The following is a 12,062-nucleotide window of genomic DNA, read 5'->3' as shown; positions in this document are numbered from 1 at the left end:
CAAAGTAGGTCATTCTTTTTTAAACGGAGGGAGTATTAAATTTCCGACGATCTTAAATCCGGAAACAACTAACAATACTAATTTCAAAATTTTCAACGACCTTGAAGCCGAAAACAATGAACAATATGAAATTTAAAATTTTCGATGACCTTAAAGTCGGAAACAATAAAGAATTTTGAAATTTTTGGCGACCTTGAAGTCGAAAATAATGGACAATACCCATTTTAAAATTTACGACGACCTTGAAGTCGGAAATAATGGACAATATCGATTTTGAAATTTTCGATGATCTTGAAGTCGGAAATAATAAACAACATCGAATTTAAAATTTTCGATAACCTTGAAGTGGGAAACAATGAACAATATCAATTTTTAAATTTTCGACGATCTTAATTTCGAAAACAACGAAGAATACCAATTTCAAAATTTTTGAAGACCTTGAAGCTGGAAATAATGAACAATACCGAATTTAAAATTTTCAATAACCTTAAAGTCAGAAACAATAGAGAATTTTAAAATTTTCAACGACCTTCAAGTCGGAAACAATGGAAAATACCCATTTTAAAATTTACGACAACTTTGAAGTCATAAATAATAGACAATATCGATTTTAAAATTTCCGACAATCTTGAAGTTGGAAACAATAAACAATACCCATTTTGAAATTTTCGACGAATCTGAAGTCGAAACCTATTGATTTTGTACTTGGAGATGAGGAAAAAGATAAATTAATTTTGGATGTAATTGATGAGTTCTTGGATGCCATTGTTTGTAAAAAAGAAGAAGAAGAACAACAAGAAGCAGAAGAAGAAATAAAATGAATATAAAAATAATAATTAAAAATGAAAAAAGAAAATGAATAAAGGAAATAAAGAAATATTAAAAATAAATTTTTAATAAAAAAAACTCGTTCTCACTCTCTTTAAAGAAAGTAAAACACTCTCTTGACATATCATCATTCAGGGGTAATAATTCCACTTTAAAATAGTTCAGGGAGTCATAGGACCCCCGCAAAATATAAATGTGTAGTTGAGATTTCGACTAAAGGTTGGGGGTAATTGACCATTTTCACTTTTTTAATTTAACTTTAATTATCTCTTTTTTAATTCATTTGCAGGTTACTTTCACATTCTTAACTTTTCAATAATCTGTAGCAAAAGAGAAAAATAATCTTTATAAACATTTCTATTTTTTAGTTATTGTTTTGCATTTATCTTATAACATTTTAAGTTAGAGATGATACTAATTTTTTTTTTGTAGTGTTTGAAATTTAAATAAAAAAGTAAGAATTAGTGATATCAAAGAATAGGAGATCACATGTTCAATCTAAGTGAAATAGGAAATGAAGAAATATTGTGTGTATAATCTATATCTATATCTATAATCTATAATCTATAATCTATATTTATATCTATAATATATTAAAAGTGTGAAGACTCTTATAAAAGTGATTTGAAATTTTTTTCCTTCATTAAAAAAAATTACAATAGACAAAATCATCTTTTTACTTATTTTTTGCAATTATTATATTATTGTATTTAATATTAACTAGAGTTCTAAAATCTATAGGGAAAAATAATAATTGTATTTCCATGTTCTCGATTAGAAAAGGAAAGATTTAATTAGAATAGAAAAAACAAATCTTAAAATAGGAGAATTAACAAAAGAGCAGAAAAAAAAATGTTAGGAGTATTTTATTTTTATTTTTGGAAAATAGAAGGGCCGCACTTTTTTGATAGAAAAATTTTCTACAGTGCAATTTGTTTTGAATTTTTTCCTAACAAATTCCCTTATTTTTCCAACATTCAGTTTTTCTTAGGGAAAAAAAAAACTAATGTTGCAACATTCATTTTTATCCTCTAATATAATAACAATAATTTATACGTAATACAAATCATATACGCATTCTAAATCAAACTCATTTTGATTATGAATATATTTTTATAAAAAAAGTTGTTTTGGAAACAGAAAGTTTGAACTCTCTATAAAAATATAGCCATTAATTTCATAATCATTACGGTACTTTATTTTCACTAGTAAGCAAGGCCTATTGTTTGCAACCAATAGTTAGAGTATAAAATAATGGAATTAACAAGAAGTTTGTACCACCGTTAGAATCTTGAACACTTAGTTACGTTACAAACCAAAACCCATAGATCCCACAACTCGGGTTAAGGGAATTTAACTACTCACAATAAAACAATCATGACAATAAGTTGAATTCATACTTTGATATATGCACTTACAACAAGATGAATAGCAACAAATTTTTCTGAGATTTGATTCACAGTAGAAAATCCCAAAATAATTTTAATAATCTCTCAGAAAATAATTGTAAAGTTCAACTCAGAAAACTAGAGAGAAAAGATTCTCAAAACATCCGTTCCCACTTGATTAGAAAACCCTAACATATGCTTTAAATACTTCAACCAAATTATGAAAATAAAATTATAGATCACAATATTTTTTCGGACAGGCAACGACGTGTGTGATGGCTTATCAGGAGTTTGACGACTCATCAGGAATGTCGTCAGCTCCTCTTCACTTTTGACAATCTTTGCCTTAGGTTGACGATGAGACGTGACGGCTTATCAGATATGTGACGACTTATCAGAATTATCGTCGCTTCTTCACTTTAAATCCTATTTCCTGCCTAATCCTAACGATGAGCCTGGCGGCTTATCACACTTCTGACGGCCTATCACAGATGTCGTCACGAATTCCAGCTGAAGCTCATTCTTTGTTTAAGGCTGACGGTAACTCTGATAGCTTATCACAAGGTTGACGACTTATCCAACAAGTCGTCCTATACTTCCCTCTCTACTTGCTCATAAATTAACTCTTTTACTTTCATTATTGCTGGTTCTCTTGCATCTTGACTTTTACTGCAATATCAAACAGAAAATAATCAAAAACGATAAAAGTTGCTTAAGACTTTGCAATTATTCTTAGCTAAAAGCCTCAAATGTGTTAGCATCTGCTCACACATCAACACCCTCAACTTAAAACAGTTGTTTGTCCTCAAGAAACTAAAACACAACCAAGAGGATACGGAGTACATTCGGCAGTCAACCATCCATATTATCTCAAAACATCTTCACCATCTCCAAGGTCAATTAATTTAAAAACAACAACTGTGCATATTATTGAAGAACAACAATGCAATACACGGGAATCAAGATATGGCATCAATTCAGCAACAACAACCATGCATGTACCAAGATTACACTATCCAAACAAGTTAGTAACTAGCAACATAACCAGTGTGTCCTCACTACAAAGAAGTCTCACTCCACTTATATCAGACAACACATATGTAACCATGGGGACAATCAAAAGACACTCACTCTCAAAATGAAGTTCCAATCAATGTATGCCAAATACCATAGGCTTGCTCTTATTTTCATTACCAAGATTTTCAGATAGGTCTACTAGGATCACTATCGGTCTTCTCTTTGGCTTGTAATGTAGGCTAGGGGCTGGTATGATACTCGATGATATTTAAAGTGACTAAGCCTCCTAGACACTACACTAGCTTCTGGGGTCTCACTTATTAACCTTTTTTCTATTCTTCTCTTTTCTTGATCACATATATTCAGGATGAGTGTGGTCTTTTCTACAATCACTTCTTCTTTTTCACAACTTTTCTTTTCTTGTTATTTTCCACCGCACCCAGCTTTTTATTATTTTCTTTTATTTAACCTTTCTTCATACTTATTTTATATCACGCACCCCTATGATAGCCACCCTCAACTTAGGTCATTTGCCTAAGTTAAGGTGCACAGTGTCCAAGGAGGACCAGGGCCAAAACAGGTTCATTATGATATAAATAAGACGGTGATAGGTATCATAAAAAAAGAAATAGGTTATTCAGGCTCAAAATAGGGATCAAGGGATATTATGCATACAGGGAAGGCCATTTAGGCTAAAATTGGCTAATATCGAAATGGCTTATGATTATTTCCTAACCATTATCCTTCAATCTAGGTAAGACTAACCGGGAAAGTTCTGGATTCAACATACAAAGGGAGCTAAGTAAGATCTCACACGCACATGGCACATAAGTATATCACAAGTTACTACTTATCTAGTTTATGGAATTATTTTAGCAATGATTATCAAGTCACTAGAACAGATACCATAACAAGATGCACAGTGTTCACAATTAGATGCAAATCACACAGTTAAACAATCGGACCATTTGAGAGGTGTTCACAAAATAACAAAAACGTTAACTGCCTCAGGTACTTGTATTTCTCCTAGTAAACTACAAAATGTTACAACAACAACTCACCCTACACCCTCAACTTAAAATCAAAGAAAAGATGAACTAAGGATTAGGGTATACCTGGAGTAGATCAAGCACGGGAATCATGGGTCCCTGGCCCTGCTGCTGCATTCTAAGCTACCTTATCTCCATCGGGAGCCTCCCTCCGTTCTGATACATCTAGCCTAGTAGTTGTTAAAGGCCTACTAGTTGAGGTACCTACGGTTCTCGCTCATAGGGCCTCCTCCCATTTCTCATTTTCATCTAGGGACTCGATCATCGCCTTCTTCGTCTCCTTTTTTTCAGCCTTCTTTCTTGCCCTTTTCTCCATTTTTCTTTCTTCATCGCTATCAGGACTTTCTCTCTTACCCTTACCTTTCTTCTCGCCCTTCTTCTTCTTTTTCTTCATTGGTTCCCCCGTGAGATCAAGCAATGGGATTTCACCCTCAGACTCATCAACAGCTGGGTCTGCCTACACGATAAGTTGGTGCTATTGTAATACTCTAACATCCTCCTTTACCTTGTCCAGGGATGATCTAAATTATACAAGGTCTGACCCCAACATTTCTCTTAACCATGTATTGAAACGGTTTTCTAACTCATCAATCCAACCGGGCAAGGCTCTAGAGGGCTCAAGTGTGACCTAATCCTCTTATCTACCGCAGAGGCAAATTGCTTAGCAAAAAGTTGTAGCTGAGCCTCGCACCAGTTGGCTTATTTTGCCAATCTCCTAAAACTCATCAGGTTGAAGGCAAAATTTATGGTAAACACAGCAGCTGAAGGATTTATTTCATTTATAGGCACTAAGTCTGCTAGTGTTGGGGATGTCGGTAGTGCAGCTTCAGAATCCGGCACCTCTACATTAGGTGTTGAGCTGGTATCTGTAACTGGTGGATCTGTTGCAACCCCTTCTCCTCTATCAAGTATCAGCCTCGGCTGATTTTTATCATATCGGATGGGGTTGTGGGTCTTCTTGACAGCTAGTTCGTTGTCTATCCCTGCAACTTCAGGTACATTGGCTGCCTTACACAACCTCGTAATTAGACAAGGGAAAGGATATGCTGTGTCGGGCCTTGAGATTCAAATTTTTATCTCCTCAGCAATGATTTCTCCAAAGTTCAAGTTGATTTTAGCCATAAGATTTGCGACCAGTATTGCTCTATCGTCTCCAAGGATATTATCTCTCTCGATAGGCATTAAATGGGTGCTTGAGTCAGGGAGGCCTTAAAAATTCTTTCATTCAGGTTGGTCAGCCATTCAGGCTTTCCTTCAGCTATGAGGGTGGCTAACTAAGATTGTTGATTTGCACGATGCTTCAACCGAGCATAGAATATAGGTGAAGTAGCCTGAGGAATAAATTTGGGGCCATGAAGAAATCTGTTGATTGTTGTTTCTGAGAGATCTACTATCACACCCTGTACTGGAACTTTATCCAACAAGGGTTGATCTGCTAATTTCTCCCCTTCTTTGCACATGTTCTCCAATCGAGCCTGATAGTTTGCATAGAACTACCAAACCAGTGTAGGGCAAAATGAGTTTCCTCTTTTAGCGGTCCATCCCAAGTCGTAGACTCAGAATTTCTACTCCACTTTAGGATATCTGCTCAACCCAATAGTGATGATCTTTATTTTTTCAAAGATTGACCTTTTAATGGTCCTTCTTTTAGTTCTGAGAAGCCCATCATAGAAGATTTTCTGTGCCTTGGGAATTTGCCACCTAGTACTGTCTCAGACCCTGGGGTTCTTGCATTTAACCAGAGTTCCCCGAATCGTAGATTCTTCATCATCCTGTTGCTCAGTAGAAGGGGAATCAGATGATGGTCCCTCAGATTTAGGTTGCTCAGACTCAGGCTCCCCAGACTCAGGATGCTCAGAAGTTGTACTGCTACGTGGTGTTTTTGCTTTAGTATCACGTTCTTAACTCTCCTCCACCTCAACTGGTGGAGGTGGCGAAGGCTTTTTCTGGCTTTTTTTTTTCCTTTTCTTCCTGAGTAGTGGCTCCCCCTCCTTATAATCGGATTCTTCATCAAATAGTCTCCGAGGTACACTCTTCTTTATCACTTTCTTTGTAGGTTTGGGGCTTTTACCTTTGGGTGCCATTATAAGACCTGTAGCAAAAGAAAGTACTCATTTAGCACTCATGATCATCCAACTTAAGAAGTTCAGTCATTATAATTCCATGTCCCTCAAAAGAGGTTCACAATTGTATCAAATCAAAGTTGTGACAACATGTTCTGATAAGTCATCACAAATATGATAACTTATCATTCGTGTCGCCAGCCTTAAACAGAATAGGCTTATTTTTCTCAACTTATGACGACATAGTCTAATAAGCCATCACAAATGTGATAGCTTATCAAATACGTCGTCAGCTCAGAATACAACCTCCAGCTCAGTTTTAGTCTTGATTATCAACCCACTTTCTTCTTAGAATCACATGGAGTTGTGTTCTTGAGCTAATCCCTAGGTTTTTATGCATAATGTAGCACTATACACCCTAGATTCTATTTTTCACACAATGGCAAGTTAAGTTTGCCTCAATCCCTTTGAAACTAAGATTTACCTCAGTTGCATCACTTACCTAATGAAGAAGAGAGTTGAGTTATGAGCATACCTGATAGGCGACTTCACTTGGCTAAGCGAGTGAGAGGAAGTAATAGATGAAAGAAGAGCTCTTGATCTTGATTTCAAACCCACACTTCACAGGGTAACATATTTTTCTTGTTTTACTTAGGAATTTATTTTGAAAAGAGTAAGTAAATAAACTAAATATGAAAGGAAATAAAACTTAAAGAAAAGAAAGGAGATACGTGGGAAGGTGAAAAGGTTTAATTGTGGGCCGGGTTAAATTTTTCAGTATTTAGGTCCAAGATTACCTGATGGCTTATCAGATGTCTGATAAATCATCACAGATGTCGTCAACCTTAGGCAGAGTGTTGCCTTATTTTGGATTTTCTGACGACATATCTGATGGCTTATCATAATTGTGATAACTCATCATATCTATCGTCAGGGTCCTTTGGCTGACTTCATCAATTTTTACCTAGACCCCTGCATACCTCTTCAGTTCATTATGCTTTCTATCTAAATAAATTAAAACAACTTGTGTTTAAATATAAAAATTTTGGGTTGCTTCTTAATAGCGCCTAATTTAATGTCGCGGCACGACTAAGTTATCTTGACTACTCAGACTTCGTCAAGACACCATGCTGCTACCTCTTTCCCATCTTTATAAAATACATCTACGATTAAGAAGACACTCATCTCCTTTTGTTGTGTCATGGATGAGTGCATTTTGAATCTTGCTTCTTTGTCATTGAACCTGAACGTTAGCTCATTCAGCCCCATGTTCACTACTACTCTCCCAGCAGCAAGGAATGGTTTACCCAAAATGATGGGTACTTTAAAATCCACCTCATAGTCTAGGACTACAAAATCAGCAGAAAGTATAAAGTCGGCCACCTTTACCAATACATCATGTAATATTCCCACTGGCTGCTTTACAGACCTATCCACCATCACCAATCGTATGTTTGTCGGGATAGGATCCCCCAAAACTAGCTTTTTATACACGGCTAGCGACATCAGATTTATGCTCGCCCTCAGATCACATAGGGCCTTAGTAAAATTGAGAGACCCAATTGTACATGGAATAGTAAATGCTCTAGGGTCAGCCTTCTTCTGCACTAAGGATCGTGTAGAAATAACACTACAGTGGTGGAGATTATCCTCCGGTTAGTAGCTCAACACTCTTTTCTTCATCACAAGGTCCTTCATGAATTTAACATGTCCTGGCATTTGCTCGAGGGCCTCTACCAAAGGCACATTTATCGTTAACTACTTTAATATTGCCATGAATTTATTAAATTTTATGTCATCGACCTTCTACTTCAATCTTTGAGGAAAGGGAGGTGGTGGTCTTGGGAGAGTTTTCACCACTACTTCCTTTTCCTTCTCTTTTCCTTGTTTCGGAGCATCATCAGAACCATCCAGCTTCCCAGACTCCACTAGACATTCTTCTTTGGGTTCATCATCTGCTTCAGTCATATCTTTAACTCCACCTTTGCCTACAGAAGGGCCAGATAATATCTTACCACTTCTAGTGGTAATCGCCATACATGAACCATCATTCCACGGATTTTGAATTATATCACAATGTAACGTTTCATTATTTCTCTGGTTCAGCACTGCGTAGAGTTAGCTCATTTGTTGTTCTAGCTGTTTGATCGAAGTGGAGTCCGAGTTTACCAACTGACTCGTAGAGGACAGATCGGCCTTCATGGTAGCCACCCCTGAGTTGGTAGCCTCCACTCCCTTTAACAATTTAGCCATCATGTCCTCTAGGGACATCTTTTCAAAACTTGTTGTAACAGCCTCACGATTTTCAGGAGGGACATATTGCCCACTCCCATCATTATTGCTTCTCAGATTACCTTACTCCTGGTTCTTATATCCAGTCTTGTCATAATAAGCCCGACCTTGATTTCCTTGGCTATTGCCTTGGAAAACCCCCTAGTTATTTACATAGTTTGCTTCTTTTTCTGAGTCAGACTTCACTTTGCTCTACGATCCCACAACCTTCACTTTCTTAGTTTTGCCTGATAGTAAATGCTTGGTTAGCAAGTCCATCTGCATTTTTAGGTGAGTCATGTCTTGATCACCCTCCTCATCTTTTCTGTGTTGTTCTGTAGTCATACCAACAAAAATAGTGGGGCTTTCTACCAAAGAGTCCCTGGTATGCCATGCCCGACTCAGTTTGGTTATTCTCTCAAGCATTTCTGAAGCCTCTAGGAATGTAAGACTAATAAACGAACCACCAGCAGCATTATCTACAATCGGTTTTGCCACAGAGTTAAGATCCCTATACAAAGTCTCCATCAAGTATATGTCCATCATGTTGTGGTTCGGACACTACGTCATCTTATTTTTGAATCTCTCCCAGGTTTCATGCACGGCTTCAGTTGGGAGCTTTCTAATATTGCTGATCTCATCCCTCAACTATACCCTCCTGGAAGGTGGAAAGAACCTTTTAGGAAAGATCCTTTCAACTGCCTCCAGTTGGTTATAGAATCGGGTGCCAGCTTATTAAGCCACAATGTTGCCTCCCCAGACAGAGACAGCGGAAACAATCTCAAATGGATAGCATTCTGACCCACTCCTGGGTTATCAAAAGATTTACAAATGGTGACAAAGTTCACCAGATGCAAGTTCGGATCGTCCCCAGGAAGGCCACCAAACAACCCCTTCAAATTAAAAAGTTGAATCATAGTAATCGTAATGTTGAATTTTGCCTTAGGTGCTAACGGTTGAGGAATAATTGCACTCATTGAACCTGCTACATCCATTCCATCAGCATCATCATTGAGGTCATACTGGACCGGCTGGTGATCTTGCCTTCCTTGGAACGGATGGTTTCTATTAGCATTATGTTGTACTGGTGCAGCTATTTGCTCTTCACGCCTTGGGTTACCAGGGTTTAGCAACTCTTCGTCTCCCAAGTCATCATCCTCAGGATTTGGATGCCGTACTTGTTGACCGTTATTCTGCATATTCACCTTAGCTCTAGCTAAGGCTGCTAACCTGTCAGCCTCCTGCTGGTCTGCCATTCTACTGATTAGTTATGGTTTCAGATTAAATGGTAATAATGGTTCTCCAGAACTTCTGGTTCTTGGCATGCACCACAAAAATCCTACAGCAAACAAAAACAACAAATAAACGTAAAACTAGAAAACTTGACTAATAGTCAATTAGCGCACACAACTTCAATTTACAACCGTATTCCCCGGCAACGGCACCATTTTTGATAAAGCTCAAACTACACCTCTCTTACGAGAATTTAAGCGATCGTTGTCAATATATAACCCAACGAGGTTGGGGTCGAATTCTATAGGGAATCTGGTGTGAATTTGAGTTTTCTGCAAATTAATCAACTGATAGTTATCAATTTTCTGTGAATGGGGTTTTTTGGAAAGGTAACAGATAATTACTTCTCAATTCAGTGTTTGAAATCAATATGATAAGGAAAATCAGAGTTATGTTCACTATGGGTGTTGAGATTTGACAGACGCTAGTAGCGGTTCAAGATTTTTGTGGTAAGTAGGAACAATAGACTATCCTTGTCGAAGTTATGTCTAAATGTTTCTCAACCTATTTAGACATTTAACCACCTAATTCTCTCGAACTTAAGGAATTTATATTTCATAATAGGATGTTATCTCAAGTTAATTAATCTTGTTACAACATTAATTATTAAATGAAAGTTTGATGCTTGCAAGTCCCTGTTGATAATTCACTTCTTACTAGGTTTGATTTCTTATCTCAAGCAAATCACTAGTAAGCAAGGTCTATTGTTTGCAACCAATAATTAGAGTATAAAATAATGAAATTAACAAGAAGTTTCTACCACCGTTAGAATCTTAAACACTTAGTTACGTTACAAACCCAAACCCATAGATCCCACAACTCGGGTTAAGGAAATTTAGCTACTCGTAATAAAATAATCAAGATAACAAGTTGAATTCATAGTTTGATATATGAACTTACAGCAAGATGAATAGCAACAAGTGTTTCTCAGATTTGATTCATAGTAGAAAATCCCAAAACAATTGTAATAATCTCTCCAAAAATAATTGTAAAGTTCAAGTCAGAAAACTAGAGAGAAGAGATTCTCAAAACGTCCGTTCCCCCTTGATTAGAAAATCCTAAAATATGCTTTAAATACTTCAGCCTAATTATGGAAACAATATCATAGATCACAGTATTTTCTCGGACATGCGACGATGTGTGTGACGGCTTATCAGGAGTCTGATGACTTATTAGGAATGTCGTCAGCTCATCTTCACTTTTGAAAATCTCTGCATTAGGTTGACGATGAGATGTGACGGCTTATCTGACATATGATGACTTATCAAAATTATCGTCGCTTCTTCACTTTAAATTCCATTCTCTTCCTAAGTCTAACGATGAGCCTAATGACTTATCACACTTTGACAGCCTATCACAAATGTCATCACGAATTCCAGCTGAAGCTCATTCTTTGTCTAAGGCTAACGGTAACTCTGATAGCTTATCACAAGGCTGATGACTTATCAGACAAGTTGTCAGCTATACTTCCCTCTCTACTTGCTCAAAAATTAACTCTTTTACTTTCTTTATTGCTGGTTCTCTTGCATCTTGACTTTTACTGCAATATCAAATAGAAAATAATTAAAAATGACAAAAGTTGCTTAAGACTTTGCAATTATTCTTAGTCAAAATCCTCAAATGTGTTAGCATCTACTCACACATCACTTATATGCATATGAACTTATATTTCAATGTGAAAGAAGGAACCTACGATTAAAGAGAAAATTGACCTAAAGGAGAAGATGTATCTCATGAAATAATCTTTTGAAATCTAAAAAATAGGGAGTGTCTTACAGTTTGTAGGAGTTTAGAGGTAAAAATAAAAATATAATATTTCTTTTTGGGTTGACATTAAACTGATAAAAATTAGGCTAATCGTACTTGGCTCCAATTAATAATTAAGTACAAAATGGGTCAACCAAATCTGGTAGTATTCCTTAGACGTGAGAATTATATTGATATTCACTCCACTTCAGAGATGAGGCAATTTACTGCCCATTGTGGTCGAAGGAGAGTTTTATAAAAAGAAGCTCTTTAACAAAGAAATATTGCTTGTTGATTAATACCATATCGTGTGATTGAGTAACTAAATAAAATGAGTGCAGATCTGAATATTCAATATATTTAAATTTTATCTTAAAATCTTCTATATACGTAGTATTTCGGTCTAA

The sequence above is a fragment of the Capsicum annuum genome, chromosome 9 (genome assembly GCF_002878395.1).
Source record: "Capsicum annuum cultivar UCD-10X-F1 chromosome 9, UCD10Xv1.1, whole genome shotgun sequence".
Lineage (NCBI taxonomy): Eukaryota > Viridiplantae > Streptophyta > Magnoliopsida > Solanales > Solanaceae > Capsicum > Capsicum annuum.
The sequence above is the reverse complement of the archived record's forward strand: the minus strand, read 5'-3'. Positions refer to the sequence as shown.